Genomic DNA, 13289 nt, shown 5'->3' on the forward strand with positions numbered 1-13289 from the left:
GGCCAAAGTCTACAAAGACCTACAAGAACTTCTAGAACTAATACCAAAAACAGGCATCCTTTTCATCATAGGGGATTGGAATGCCAAAGTAGGAGGTTATTTACATACTTGATCAATAACCATTGATCATACACCTATTATGTGGCTCACAGTCCACTAGACACTGGGATACAAAGAGAAGTCACAGTTCTGTCCTCATGGAGCTCAAACTCTGGAGATTTGATATAGATATTCTGATACACTAGGCTGCATTGGTGATGCAAAGAAGAAAAAGTGAATTATCAACTCTCTTTAAAAAGAAATGGACCAAAGAATTAACTGCTGGCATCAGCCTTGGCAGAAGCAGTACTGCTCAATCAGTATTCCATCAGCTTCTCCAGAATTCCCAGCCACCCTTGCAGTTGGGAAGGGTTGGGTGACCAGTTCTAGCCAAATGCGTCACTTTGGGGCTGAAGCCTAGAAGAGCCAGTAGACAATCATCTGTCTGTCCCTGCTGCTATGGCAAGCACATATTCCTGGTGATGGCACCTTGGTTACCTTGGATCCCTGAGTTACTACGTGGAACAGAGCCCTTTGATGACCCATAATGGACAGAGAGAGAAATGAACCCATGTGGTGGTAAAGCCACTAAGATTTGGGGTCATTTGTTATTGCACATTATCCGGCCTCTCCTGACTCATACCAATGGATTAGAAGCCAAATTACATTCTGGACTGGAACTGATTTTGGTACATAAAAAGATAAAATATGGTTTTAATTAACTTTTTTCTACACAGTGTCTCAAAAAAAGTTACTTAGACTTAACATTTTAAAATCAGTGAGTGCCCAAGCCAATTTCCATTTCCTACAATTTGGAATTCATACCATTTTTTCATGAATTTGTTTTCCAAAGTCTAGAGAAGCAAACTGCAGACAAAAATTCTAAACTGTAATTGGTAAGCTGAGAAAATAGTGGCATGGAAAATATCTACTTTTAGGAAACCAACAAAAGATAATGGAAATACAGAGGTGGTGTATGATCCTGTTTCCATGGTGAATGCAAGGTCTGAATCAGTTCTCGGTGATGTGATGGCAAGGACAGCCATGGTTGGTGAAATGTCAGCCTGCTAGCAACTGGCTCAGTCCCACCCACTGACCAGGAGAGTCAGGAGCGTCACACAGCAAGGAGTGGAAGTTGTCGTGTGAATCGGAAGTGAGTCCTAGGGTGGTGAATTAATTAGCGGGAGTTACTACTTGACTGAGGGCAGGAGGAGAAGGGGATGACAGAGGATGAGATGGTTGGATGGCATCACTGACTCGATGGACATGAGTTTGAGTAAACTCCGGGAGTTCGTGATGGACAGGGAGGCCTGGCGTGCTGCAGCTCATGGGGTCGCAAATAGTTGGACACGACTGAGCAAAGGAACTGAACTGAACTACTTGAGTGAATAACCAACTGAGCTTCTCCAAAAAGACTAGGATTAAGATAGGGTTATTTCTCTGGAGCATGGGTGTGCTAATCACCTCCTGATAAAGGCTTCCATATATTTGCTTCCTCATTAGCGGAGTTGTTAAATGACAGATGTCACCATTCTCACCAATCCAATGAGCTGGGGTCATGGGCTTGTGTTAAGAGATCTGACCATCGAGTTAGCTCGTCACTGGTTGGGTAGGCATATGGTTCAGCCTGAGAGAGGAAGCAGAAGCCGAGTAAAGAGACGTAGGAGAGAAGGGATGAGGAGGTGGAGTTCAGCCAAATGTAATGGGGTTTTGAATCCCTCTCACAAATAAATAACTTGTATGAATGAATCTAGCTGACTTATTACTAAATAGCAACTACCCAAATGTATTCTATTTCATTAAGCTGATTTTACTAAGGGGCTTCCCTGGTGGCTCAGTGGTACGGAATCCACCTGCCAATGCAGGAGGCATGGGTTTCATGCTTGGGTTGGAAAGATCCTCCTGAGGAAGGAAATGGGAACCCATTCCAGTGTTCTTGCCTGGAAAATTCCATGGACATAGAAGCCTGGCGGGCTACAGTCCATGGGGTTGCAAAAGAGATGGATACAACTGAGTGACTGAACAAACTGACAGCCATTTAGTTTTACTAAATGGCTACTCTGTGCCAGGACATAATGGTCATATCGAGCTATAAACTATCTGAATAAAAAGAAAGAACTATGCTAAAATAGCAATTATCTCTAAAAAGTAGGGTTATGGGAAATTTCTACTCTGCTCTTCTTTCCTTTATTTGACAAGTTTTCTATAATAGAAGATGAGCTAATTTTAAAATTACCATTTTTAAAGAACGTGATGAAACCCACTGAACAGTCATGGGGACCTAGGAGGGTGGGGTCTGGTGGGCCCAGCTCAGCTATTCAAATGTTGCAGAGACACCAGCCTTTTCAAAATATCACCAATATTCCTTAAACCATTAAATACATTTTATAATTGCAACTGCTCGCTCTAAATTGCCTGTTTACACTGTTAATGACTTTTTTTGTGTGAACCACTGTTTACAAATAAGGCATTTCCTAGAATCTGCTAGCAATTAGGGACTTGTTCTGGCCTCCTAATGAAAAGTAAACACCATTAATAACGCCTGTCCTAGCTCATATTCATGTTGGTTTTGTGTCATTTACTTTGGGAACAGAAAATAACCATCCTAAAAAAAAATGCATTTAGCCTATAGATAGCTCCGAGGTACCACATCGTGTACTAATCTCATGGCAGAGAAAAGACATGATTAAGACAAGATAAAGGAAGAAAAGTCTTCCTTCCTCCTTCAAATTGTTTTTCATAAACGATGGTCCCCACACAATTGTTTTTACTAATCTAGCTATTTTATTCTGTATACTCATATCAACATCAGAGGCCAAGTTAAAGCCTGGCTTACACCAGGACCCACTGGCTACAGTTGTCTCAAATTGGGGTGTAAAACAGTCTTAACCCCATCCTACCCAGTCTGTGCAGAAGCCGTGAGAATGCAGCACATTTTAAAAAGAAAAAATAGCTGGTTATGAGAGAAGTGAAAGTGAAGATGATAAAACTACCCAAGAGAAAAAAAAAGCATACCTTCATACAAAAAAACTGTTTATGAATGTTCATAGCGGCTTTGCTTGTAATAGCCTCAAACTGGGTGCCAGCCAAACCTCCAGCAGTAGGTGAATGAATGATGCTTGATGTATGATGTACTTGTGGAAAGGAATATTACACACGAATGTGCTACTGATAGACTCTATAGAAGGGATCTCAAAATAATTATGACAGAAACCAGACAGAAAAGAGTTCATGCTGTGTAATTCGCTTTTAATGAAATTCAAAAAATGCAAGCTAATCTGTAATGGCAGCAAGCAGATAAATGATTGCTGGGGTTGCAGGGAGAAGAGGAGGGGAATGTTCATTATTTCGATGGCAGCAATGGATTGACAGGTGTACACATATGTCAAAACTTAAACCTACAATTTAACATACATGTATGGCACCATCTTCCAGGGCCTACTCATCACTCATGGATACACTGAAAGCTAAGTGAAGGGAGAGCGTGGAGGATGACTCAGGTGTTTTATGGCCAAGCCTGGAAGTGACGAGTACCTTCCTGGCCACATGCTATTGGCCAGAACCCAGGGATATGGCCCCAACCTAACTTGGCAAGGGAAGCCAGGAGGTGTGGTTTTAATGCGTGTCTGGGAAGAGAAACCAGATTGGAGAGTGCCCTAGGTTAAACAGTGTCCTCCTAAAATTCATATCCTTTCCAAAACTTCAGAAGTGGTTTCACTTGGAAACTGGATACCTGCAGGTATACTTAGGTCTGTGAAAATGTCATCATCCTGGAGTAAGATGGGCCCTTAATCTAATGTGATGGGTGCCCTTATACAAAAAGGTGAAGAGACAGAGCAGAGGCAGTCACATGATGGCAGAGGCGAGACTGAAGTTGTTCTGCCACAAGTCACGGGACACCAGGGATTGCTGATAACTATGACGGGCTGGGAGTAGCAAGGAAAGATCTTCCTAGAGCCTTCAGAGAGAGCATGGCCCTGCCAACAGCTTGATAGCAGACTTCTCGTCTCCAGAACTATGAGGGAATACATTTATGTTGCTTGAACCACCCAGTTTGGGATACTTTGTTCTGCAGCCCTAGAAATAAATATACCTAGGGACTGTCCCTGCCACAGTGCCTGTATGCTATGCTAAGTTGCGTCAGTCGTGTCCAACTCTGTGCGACCCCATAAATGGCAGCCCACCAGGCTCCTCTGCCCCTGGGATTCTCCAGGCAAGAATATTGGAGTGGGTTGCCATTGCCTTCTCCAGTGCATGAAAGTGAAAAGTGAAAGTGAAGTCGATCAGTCGTGTCCGACTCTTCGTGACCCCACGGACTGTAGCCCACCAGGCTCCTCCGTCCATGGGATTCTCCAGGCAAGAGTACTGGAGTGGGTCCCATTGCCTTCTCCGCCACAGTGCCTGTAGACCATTGACTTCTCTAAGCCTCACTTTCCTCATCTGTAAAGTAGACATATTAATAGTAGCTAACCAAAATGTTTCTCTGAAAATTAAATGAGATAAAGTTTTGAAGTGCTCAGCCCATCACCTGGACCATAAGTGTCCAAAATAAAGATATTATGATTATTACTAACATTAGTCAGTTCAGAGGTAAGAGTGAGCATAGAAAAAGGCATAGGCTAATCAGCTTTGAAAATCATTGCTTTCCTCTTGGCCCACAGAAGAACTTAAGACTCAGTATCCAAGAAGAACATCCTAAAGTGGAGAGAGTGAAGGATTAAGAACTTGCAGAGCTGGGACTGAGCCCAACTGTGAACCACGATCTGTGTGCCACTGAGCAGGTAAATCCAAACACCATTTCTGTATCTGATAAATAGGAGCCATAGTGTCTACTTTGCCTACTCTGAGAGTGTGTTTGGAGCCTGAAAGGAAATATCCAACCTTTACCCTGAGAGTACAGCTTGTGAAAAGCAAAAAAAAAAAAAACTTCACCAGAGATGAATTTATCCAGGGTCAAGTTCTAAAAGGCTGTGTGAGGCTGTGATCACCTGGAACCAAAGACGCCCTTGGAAAATCCACTAGGGATTCACCTGTCGGATGCCAAAGTCCTGTCTCCCAAAGTTCAGGCTTGCCAGGTTTTCCTCCAAGGCTGGAAGAAATCCGTTTCTTTGACTAAGCTGAATAACAAGTTTCTCCAGCTAAGTTGGATACTGAGCTGGCTTGCATTTAGGAGCAATGTTATACGAATATCTTTCAATCGTAGAATCACACTCAGCATGATGAGACACCCCCACCGGAGAGGCAGAAAGCACAGCACATGAGAACGGGGACCGGGAGGAAACGTCAGAGTCACCGTCTGCCTGGCAAACCTCCGCTCAGGAAGGAAGCAGGGACGTGCTCTCGCTCTCCCTCTAAAACGCACAGAGGTGAAATTGCATGAACTTTAGTGGCTACAGTAAGCCACTGTATCTAAATATTTATGGCCGGGTTGTTTTGTAGGGAGAGAGAAGTCACACATATCTGTCCGTGCACCTGATGTAGAAAGATCATTCACACATCCCACGGCCCCCTGGCAGTGAGTTGAGAACCTAACCTAATCTAAGACAACTGATTTTATCTGCAGGCTAAGGCACGTAGCAGCAGTAGATAAGCGGGTGCAGAGTTTGGAGGCGCCTGGATGGCTCTGAAGATGCCTCTTGTCCACTTATTCTGTGAGCAAGTGTCCCAACATCTGGGTGCTTCTGCTGTCTCCTTAGCCATGAGCCACATTCGCAAAGAGGTTGCTAGAGTGGTAGCTAAACCCATTGCCTCTGCAATTGGCAAACTTTTTCTAGGTCCCTGGGGAAAGTCTTAAGGACAAATGCATTCTTTCATGGGCCTTTTAAATGGATTGAAATCTGGCCACTTGGCCGCACCCTTTAAACTGTACTGGCTTCTGCTCGATGGTGAAGTCAGGAGCAGAGGGCAGCCTCACCATCACAGTTGGCCATTTTCCTTTCAGCTGAAAGCGTTGCAGTGATTTTCATTGTTATAACCTCAACTTTGGATCCAATGATTGCTAAAATGTGTTTGTATAGTTTCTGAGCAAACAGAATGCATTTTATGACTACAATTGTTGTTTAGTCACTCAGTTATGTCCGACTCTTTGCAACCCCATGGACTGTAGACCGCCAGGCTCCTCAGTCCATGGATTTTCCAGGCAAGAACACTAGAGTGGGCTGCCATTTCCTTCTCCAGGGGGTCTTCTTGACTCAGGGATTGAGGCTGCACCTCCTGCATTGCAGGCAGATTCTTTACCCTGAGCCAGAAATTCAGGATCAGAGGTGGTCCAAAGAATGTGGATCATAAAATTCCAACTGTATCATAAGTGTCTGGAATGACACTGAGATTAATTCCCAGCTCCCTGCATCTCAACCCCACCCTACTTCTGACCTTGACTGTGGTCCAATTGACACCCAGACCAGTGAGGTATTCAGAGGCAGTCAGTAAGTACATCACTATGTGTTACAACAACAACAACAATAATAATCAGAGATCAGACAGAACTGATGTGCTTTTTATCCAAGCTCAATATTTTTCCTGAACATGCTGTTGATCAATTCCTGGGGACTCCAGAACTCTTCAGGTTTGTATGTCTAACAAGGCTAAAATCAATGGGTATAATCCAATAAGAAAGATCTGTGGTTCGATGCATGATACAGGGTGCTCAGGGCTGGTGCACTGGGATGACCCAGAGGGATGGGGTGGAGAGGGAGATGGGAGGGGGGTTCTGGAAGGGGAACACATATACACCCATGGTGGATTCATGTCAATGTATGGCAAAACCAATACAAAAAACAAACAAAAAAAAGAAAGACCTGTGGACCCAGCCCATGACTCTGACTAGCCAGAACTTGGAGAGCAAGGAGACAAGGGGACATTAGTCCTCCCTCTGGTGACATTTGAGAAGAATTGGGTCATCATGTGGGGGCATCAGCTAAAGAATAGCCCAAAGTTCCAGGAGACACTGTGGAGGGCAGCCCACGCTGCTGGACAGAGGTCTGGACAGGCAGCACTAAGGAAGGGCTGGTGAATAGAGTTCAATCTGAACTGGCATCTGCGACCACCTCCCAGACCCCACATGATGAACGAGGGGAGCAAACGTCTGTTCAGAAGGGAAAAAAAATTTTAAAAAATCAATGGCTACAGGCAAGAGAATCTATTTTGTAGACTAAGGTCACCCTGAAATTCTAGAGGCTTAAATACCACATACCCACTTAAGGTCTGGCATATGAACTTCTCATTTTGTGTTAATTAAAGATCTCAGTGTAACTTTGGGGTAAGAGTATTTTTCCAGTGTTTTCAGACGCATTCCCAGGAATGACAGAGAAGGGGAACTCTCTCAAGAATCATTCAATAAAACCAGTTATCTGGAGAAGTTCATGAAAAAACATCCACAAAAGGACGTGCATCTGCAACAAAAGGTAGATGTGGACAGGGAGGAGATCCAGCGCTTTCAGCCAGCAGCTGGGAGCAGCCGGAGTCCACCAAGATGCCTAATTATTAATAAAAATTGGATTGAAGTGGGAAGGAGGGGGTGGCTATCTGGCTCTAAGGCACAGTAATAGACTACTTAATAAAAACTAAAACAATGAGAAAAATTACATAACTATAATAAGGAAAAAAGGGCTTCCCTGGTGGCTCAGTGGTAAAGAATCCACTTGCAATGCAGAAGCTACAGGTTCGATCCCTGGGTCAGGAAGATCCCCTGGAGGAGGGCATGGCATCCACTCCAGTATTCTTGCCGGGGAAACCCCATGGACAGAGGAGCCTGGCAGGTTGCAACCCATGGGATTGCAAAGAGCTGCACAAGACTAAACAACAACAATAAAAAAAAAAATCCTGAAAGATAAGAGAATGAAGCAGATAGAAGGAGCCTTCAAGGTCAGCATTCACCATATCCTTTCCTCCCTTCGCTGGCTCCCTCCACCCCCAAGCCCCACTCCGCACCTTCTCTGCCACCCCCACCCCTGCCCCGCAAGCCTGAGGCCGAGACAGTCAAGCAAAGGTCCTGAGTTCCTCCAGCTACAGGCTGCAATTTAGACCCCACTGTCTATGCTCCCGGGCACGGCTTTCTCCACTCCATCACATTTGTCTTTAGGGGCAAGTCTTTGGGTGATAAAAGCTGTACAAAAATTTTGCCACAAGACTTCTTTAAAGTTATTTGCCCTAAGTATTAGTAGCATGATTTGGCACTTGAAATAATTTCCTTATCATGAACAGGTCCATGTTCAAAAACAGGATCTATTTACAGAAAACAAAGACCACTTGCATCCGAACCTTGTCCAATGCAAATGTTTAAATTAGGAGATAGAGTATTTTGATATTTCTCCTCTACCAGGGATTTCCAATGTGGCTTTTTAAGAATCTTGAACTCCTGGACCGCAAGCCAGTCCTGCCAAATCAGAATCTTCAGGAACGAGGCCCAGGAGTATATATTCCAGGATGGTCTGTGGATGACTCAGATGCAGTCTGACACTCACTCAATGACCACTATTTGTGTCTGTATCATAGAAAACACCAGAGTGAGACTATTGCATTACAGGAGGCATGCCCCACTGGCCCAACCATGCCGGCAAGAATAATGTGTTATGATGACCGTCAGGATGGAGAGGAGCATGATTTTAGTCCCCCAAATGGCCAGTTTCATTTTTGACTGTGTACCCTGCTCAAGAATGTTACACATCTTTACAATATCATTTATGCATCCACTTTCTCTCCCACAATAGCAGAGGAATTCAGTGCTGAGATAGCGTTTGATCCTAAATCACAAACCTTGATTTCAGAAGCACATCCTCGCATCTCTCCTCACGCTCACAGAGACCAAAGACCCCGGGCTTATTGAGGTGGGAGAAGGAATGCTGAATTTTATTTTACATCTTGCTTATCCTCTCTCTCCTCTCCTCAAAATAAAACTGATCTCTAGGGAACACAGGTATCGGCTTAACTCGTTCTAAATTACTCTAATCTCCAGTGACTCTTTGTCACTCATCATTTTACAGGAAGCAAGTAAGGTACCTATTATCCTGTTATCTCCTCCCAGAAAAGAACATTCTAATGGGAACTCACTGTTCTGGTTGGCCGGCACCCTCAACAGCCAGGCCTCCGAGCCCCTGCGGGGAACTTCATGAGGACTGAAGGTTTCCTTCTCCGCTTCTCTTACAGGGACAAGGGAAGGAACTCGCCATCAGCCACGTGCCCACCTCTCGAGCCGAGGACCCTGGTGTTGGGAGTCAGGCAGGCCTGCGTTCAGGTCCTGCAACTACCAGTGGCTCACCTAGAGGAGTCTGCTTCTCGGTTAACATTCTGTGAAATGGAAAACAAGGGGCTGTGGGCTGCACACGGAGAGATGATGGTTTTCAAAACGGTAAAGCTCTGTACAAAAAGGCTATGGCTTATGCTATATTTTAATTAGGGTAACTAGATAAAACACAGCTGGCCTGTTATTGGAATTTCAAATAAGCAAATAAATGTTCATTCTAAGTTTGTCTCATGCGGTATTTGGGACATACTTCACTTGAAAATTATTCCTTGTCTATTGGAAATTCAAATTTAACCGGGCTTCTTGTATCTTTATTTGCTAAATTTGGCAACCCTAATTTTTTTGTTTGGCCCCACCATGCGGCTTAGAGATCTTAGTTCCCTGACCAGGGATAGAACCCGTACTCCCTGCAGTGGAAGCACAGAGTTCTAACCACTGGACCACCAGAGAATTCCCTAATTGAACATTTTGTTCACACTGTTTAATCAGATCCTAAGACAGAGGAGAGAATGCGCTGACAGTTTGGTTTTTTTTTTAACAGCCTTATCAAGATATGACTTTATCTTATAATTCACTCAGTTCAGTTGTTTTGAGTATAGAACTGTGTAACCATTATCACAGTTTAAGTTTAGAACGTTTTCATCAGCCCAGAAGAAACTCTACACCCACTGCAGTCAGCCTATAACCCACACCTGACCTCCCCCCACCCCCGGCCCTACACCAATCTGCTTCATGTCTGTATGAATTTGCCTGTCCTGGACATTTCATGTCAATGGAATCATACAACATGCAGTCTTTTGTGATGGCTTCTTTCAGTGAACATCTTGTTTTCAAGGTTCATCCAGGTTACAATATACATCAGTATTTCATTCCTTTTTAGTGCCAAATCATATTCCATTGTTTGGATGGACCAAATTTTGCTTATCCATTCATCAGTTGATGAATATATGCATCATTTCTACTTTTTGGCTATTAGAAATAGGGTTGCTATGAACATTTGTGTTCGTTTTCATGAAGATGTATGTTTTAAATTTTTTGAATATAAACCTAACAGTGAAGTTAAAAGGTCAAGATGTAAGTCTGTTGTTATTGTTCAGTCACTAAGTGTGTCTGACTCTGTGACCACGTGGACTGCAGCACACCAGGTTTCCCTGTCCTTCACTATCTCCCAGAGTTTGCTCAAACTCATGTTCACTGAGCTGGTGATGCCATCCAACCATCTCATCCTCTGTTGCCCTCTTCTCCTCCTGCCCTCAATCTTTCCCAGGGTCAGGGTCTTTTCCAATGAGTCAGCTGTTTGCATCAAGCGGCCAAAAGTGTTGGGGCTTCAGCTTCAGCATCAGCATGTAAACTCGACATTTAACTTTTTAAGGAACTGTCAAGCTATTTTTCAAAGTGGCTACACCAGAAATGTCTGAGAGCTGCAATCTCTCCTCATCCTCATCAACTCTTAGCATTGTCTGTGTTTTGGGCCCTAACCATCTAGTGAGTATAAAGTGGTATTTTATTGTCATTTTGATCTGTATGTCTTTAATGACTAATGATTTTTAGTACCGTCCCATGTGCTTTTTGGCTATTTATATATCTTCTTTGGAGAAATGCCTATTGAGATCCGTTGCCCATTTTTAAAATTGGGTTATTTATCTTTTTAGTATTGATTGTAAGAGTTTTTAATATATTCTGGATACAAGCCCCTTCTCAGATATGTGATTTGCAAATATCTTTTCCTATTCTATGAGCTGCCTTTTCACTTCTTGCTGGCTTCATTTTCAGCACAAAAGTTTTTAATTTTCATAGGCCAATTTGTTTATTTTTCCCTTTTGTTACTTGTGCTTTATCTAAGAAGTCATGCCTATCTGAAAATCACTAAGATGTACTCTTTTGTTTCTGCTGCTGACAGGTTTTTAAGACCTTTTACTTACACAGGATTTAGAAACCTTTTTGGTCCTAAATGCAGGTTTATCAGGCTCTAAAATTTGAGCCCTTTCTTTTGCACCCCACTAACTTAGTCTAACCCATTTTAATTATTTCTGCTATGAATGAGAATATGTGGCAGAATAAAGTGGGGGAAGGGAGGAATGTGTTATTTATAAATAAAAATGGATGCTGAAATATAAAGCCCTTTCTAACTTACCAACCCTCAGATAAACTGCAGTGTGATTTCCAAATAGAAATTAATCATAAAAGTGATACTAACATTTTCAATTTCTATTCTTCTTGTATAAACTCCCCCTTCCCCTGGAACTGGTTGGACTGGGCATTGATAGAGAGAGTGGAGTAAGTACTGGGTCCCCAGGGTAAGGCTGGTGCAAGGAGTTTCTGGCCAAAATAATAAGAGATGATGGAACTGGAGAGACTGATTAAGACAGCGGCTGGGAGAGTTGAGGTCTAAGCACCAATAAAAGAAAGGCTGTTTAATACATTGAAGGCAAAGGGACTGAAGGAAGCAAAGGCAGAAAGAGTCCAGAGTCACAAAGCCAAGAGCTGTGGAGAGTTGAAGGATGCTGAGGAAAGAGGAGCAGTTATCTGGAACAAGGGTCCAGAAAACTCCAGAATGTGGGGCCTCTTAGGATGTGGCTCATTAGAAATGTGAAGAAAATGGGGGATCAATTCTCCTTAAAACAGCAGGAGTGGGGCACGCAGAATAGGTGATTGATAGACAGCTTTTGAAAGCAAAAGTTCTTGCAGTTAAGTTACTTTATCTTCCAAACAATCTCATGAAAGAACTGGTGTTGTCATGCCCATTTTACAGATATGAACACTTCATCCATGAGAAATGTATGGATTTGTACTGTCCCCCTGCATTTATTTCATTGATGGAGTTAGATAAGGTCAATGTCCAGAGATCTCTCTTCCTCACCTATCACCCATCCTGCAAAAAAAACCCAAAAAACAAAACAACAACAACAACAACAAAAATACCCTGAGCTAATTATAACTTGCAGTAAGAAAATAAGATGGTATTACGCTGAACACAAATGCCAGCACCGGGTCTACAATTTACATACTAAGCCCTGGGCTGTCATCAGGGTGGAGGAACTAAACATACTATCATATTTGTGTAGAGACCTTCAACTGAGTCTAAAGTGACCCCACATGTGTAGCCCTTTTTTAGTAGCAAGAAAGAAAACTAACACAGAGCCTTTCCAGAGGAAAGTATCTCCTACCAGTTAAGAGCATGCAAATGTGGTTCCACAATAGAAGACCACCAAACACATAAGGAAGTAAGTCCCATGATTTAAAATGAGGGTTGGTGTTTGGGGGTTGGTAAGTGGAAGGGGCATTTTGCTTTATATTTCAACATCCATGTTTGTTTATAAATCACACACACTTCTCTTCCCCACTCCATTCTACCCCACATTTTCCTTCATAGCAGAAATAATTAAAACAAGTTAGGATATGTCAGTGGGGACCAGAAGAAAGACACACCAAAAATAAACTTAGATAGCAAATAACTCAAAAATTGGAATTATTAGATAGATATAATATGAAATAAATGTATTAATTGTTTAAGAAAATTAAAATTAGAACCACAAAAATAAACACACAATAAAAGATCATCAAAACACCAAGGTTATCTGAGAAATAGCCCACTGGAACCTTTAGGAATATAATTGTTGAAATCAGAAACACAATAGATGTTAAATAATAGATGAGACACAACAGAAGAGAGATCAGTGAACTGGAAGATAGCACTGATGTATCACAAGAGGCAAGGAGATTTAAAGTATGAAAGAAAGGCTAAGCTCTGTAAAGGCTAGAGTTAAAAATTCTATATCTCACTTATCAAAATCTCAGAAAAAAAAAAAGAATGCATGAAATGGAAAGAGGAATTTTTTTTTTAAAGAAAATGGCTGAGAGATTTTCCAAACTGATGAAAGATTTGAATCCATAGATACAGAAAGCATCAACCCAAAAAGAATAGAAAAGAATATAGATAGATCTAAATATATTATATTGAAACTGCAGAACATCAAAGACAAAGGGACAACATTAAAAATAGCTAGAG

At 42.4% G+C, this 13289-nt stretch overlaps 1 long non-coding RNA gene across 1 annotated transcript; it reads left to right on the forward strand.

Moving 5' to 3' along the window:
• The first annotated feature begins 636 nt into the window (after window positions 1-636).
• On the forward strand, window positions 637-9404 carry LOC145538476 (uncharacterized). Its single transcript, XR_014076886.1, has 4 exons — window positions 637-1192; window positions 4701-4820; window positions 5243-5405; window positions 9184-9404. It is a non-coding gene; the product is annotated as an uncharacterized LOC145538476 (long non-coding RNA).
• Window positions 9405-13289: the final 3885 nt, after the last annotated feature.

Source organism: Giraffa tippelskirchi, chromosome 2, assembly GCF_054371585.1.
Source record: "Giraffa tippelskirchi isolate mGirTip1 chromosome 2, T2T-mGirTip1v1.2.pri, whole genome shotgun sequence".
Taxonomy (NCBI): Eukaryota; Metazoa; Chordata; class Mammalia; order Artiodactyla; family Giraffidae; genus Giraffa; species Giraffa tippelskirchi.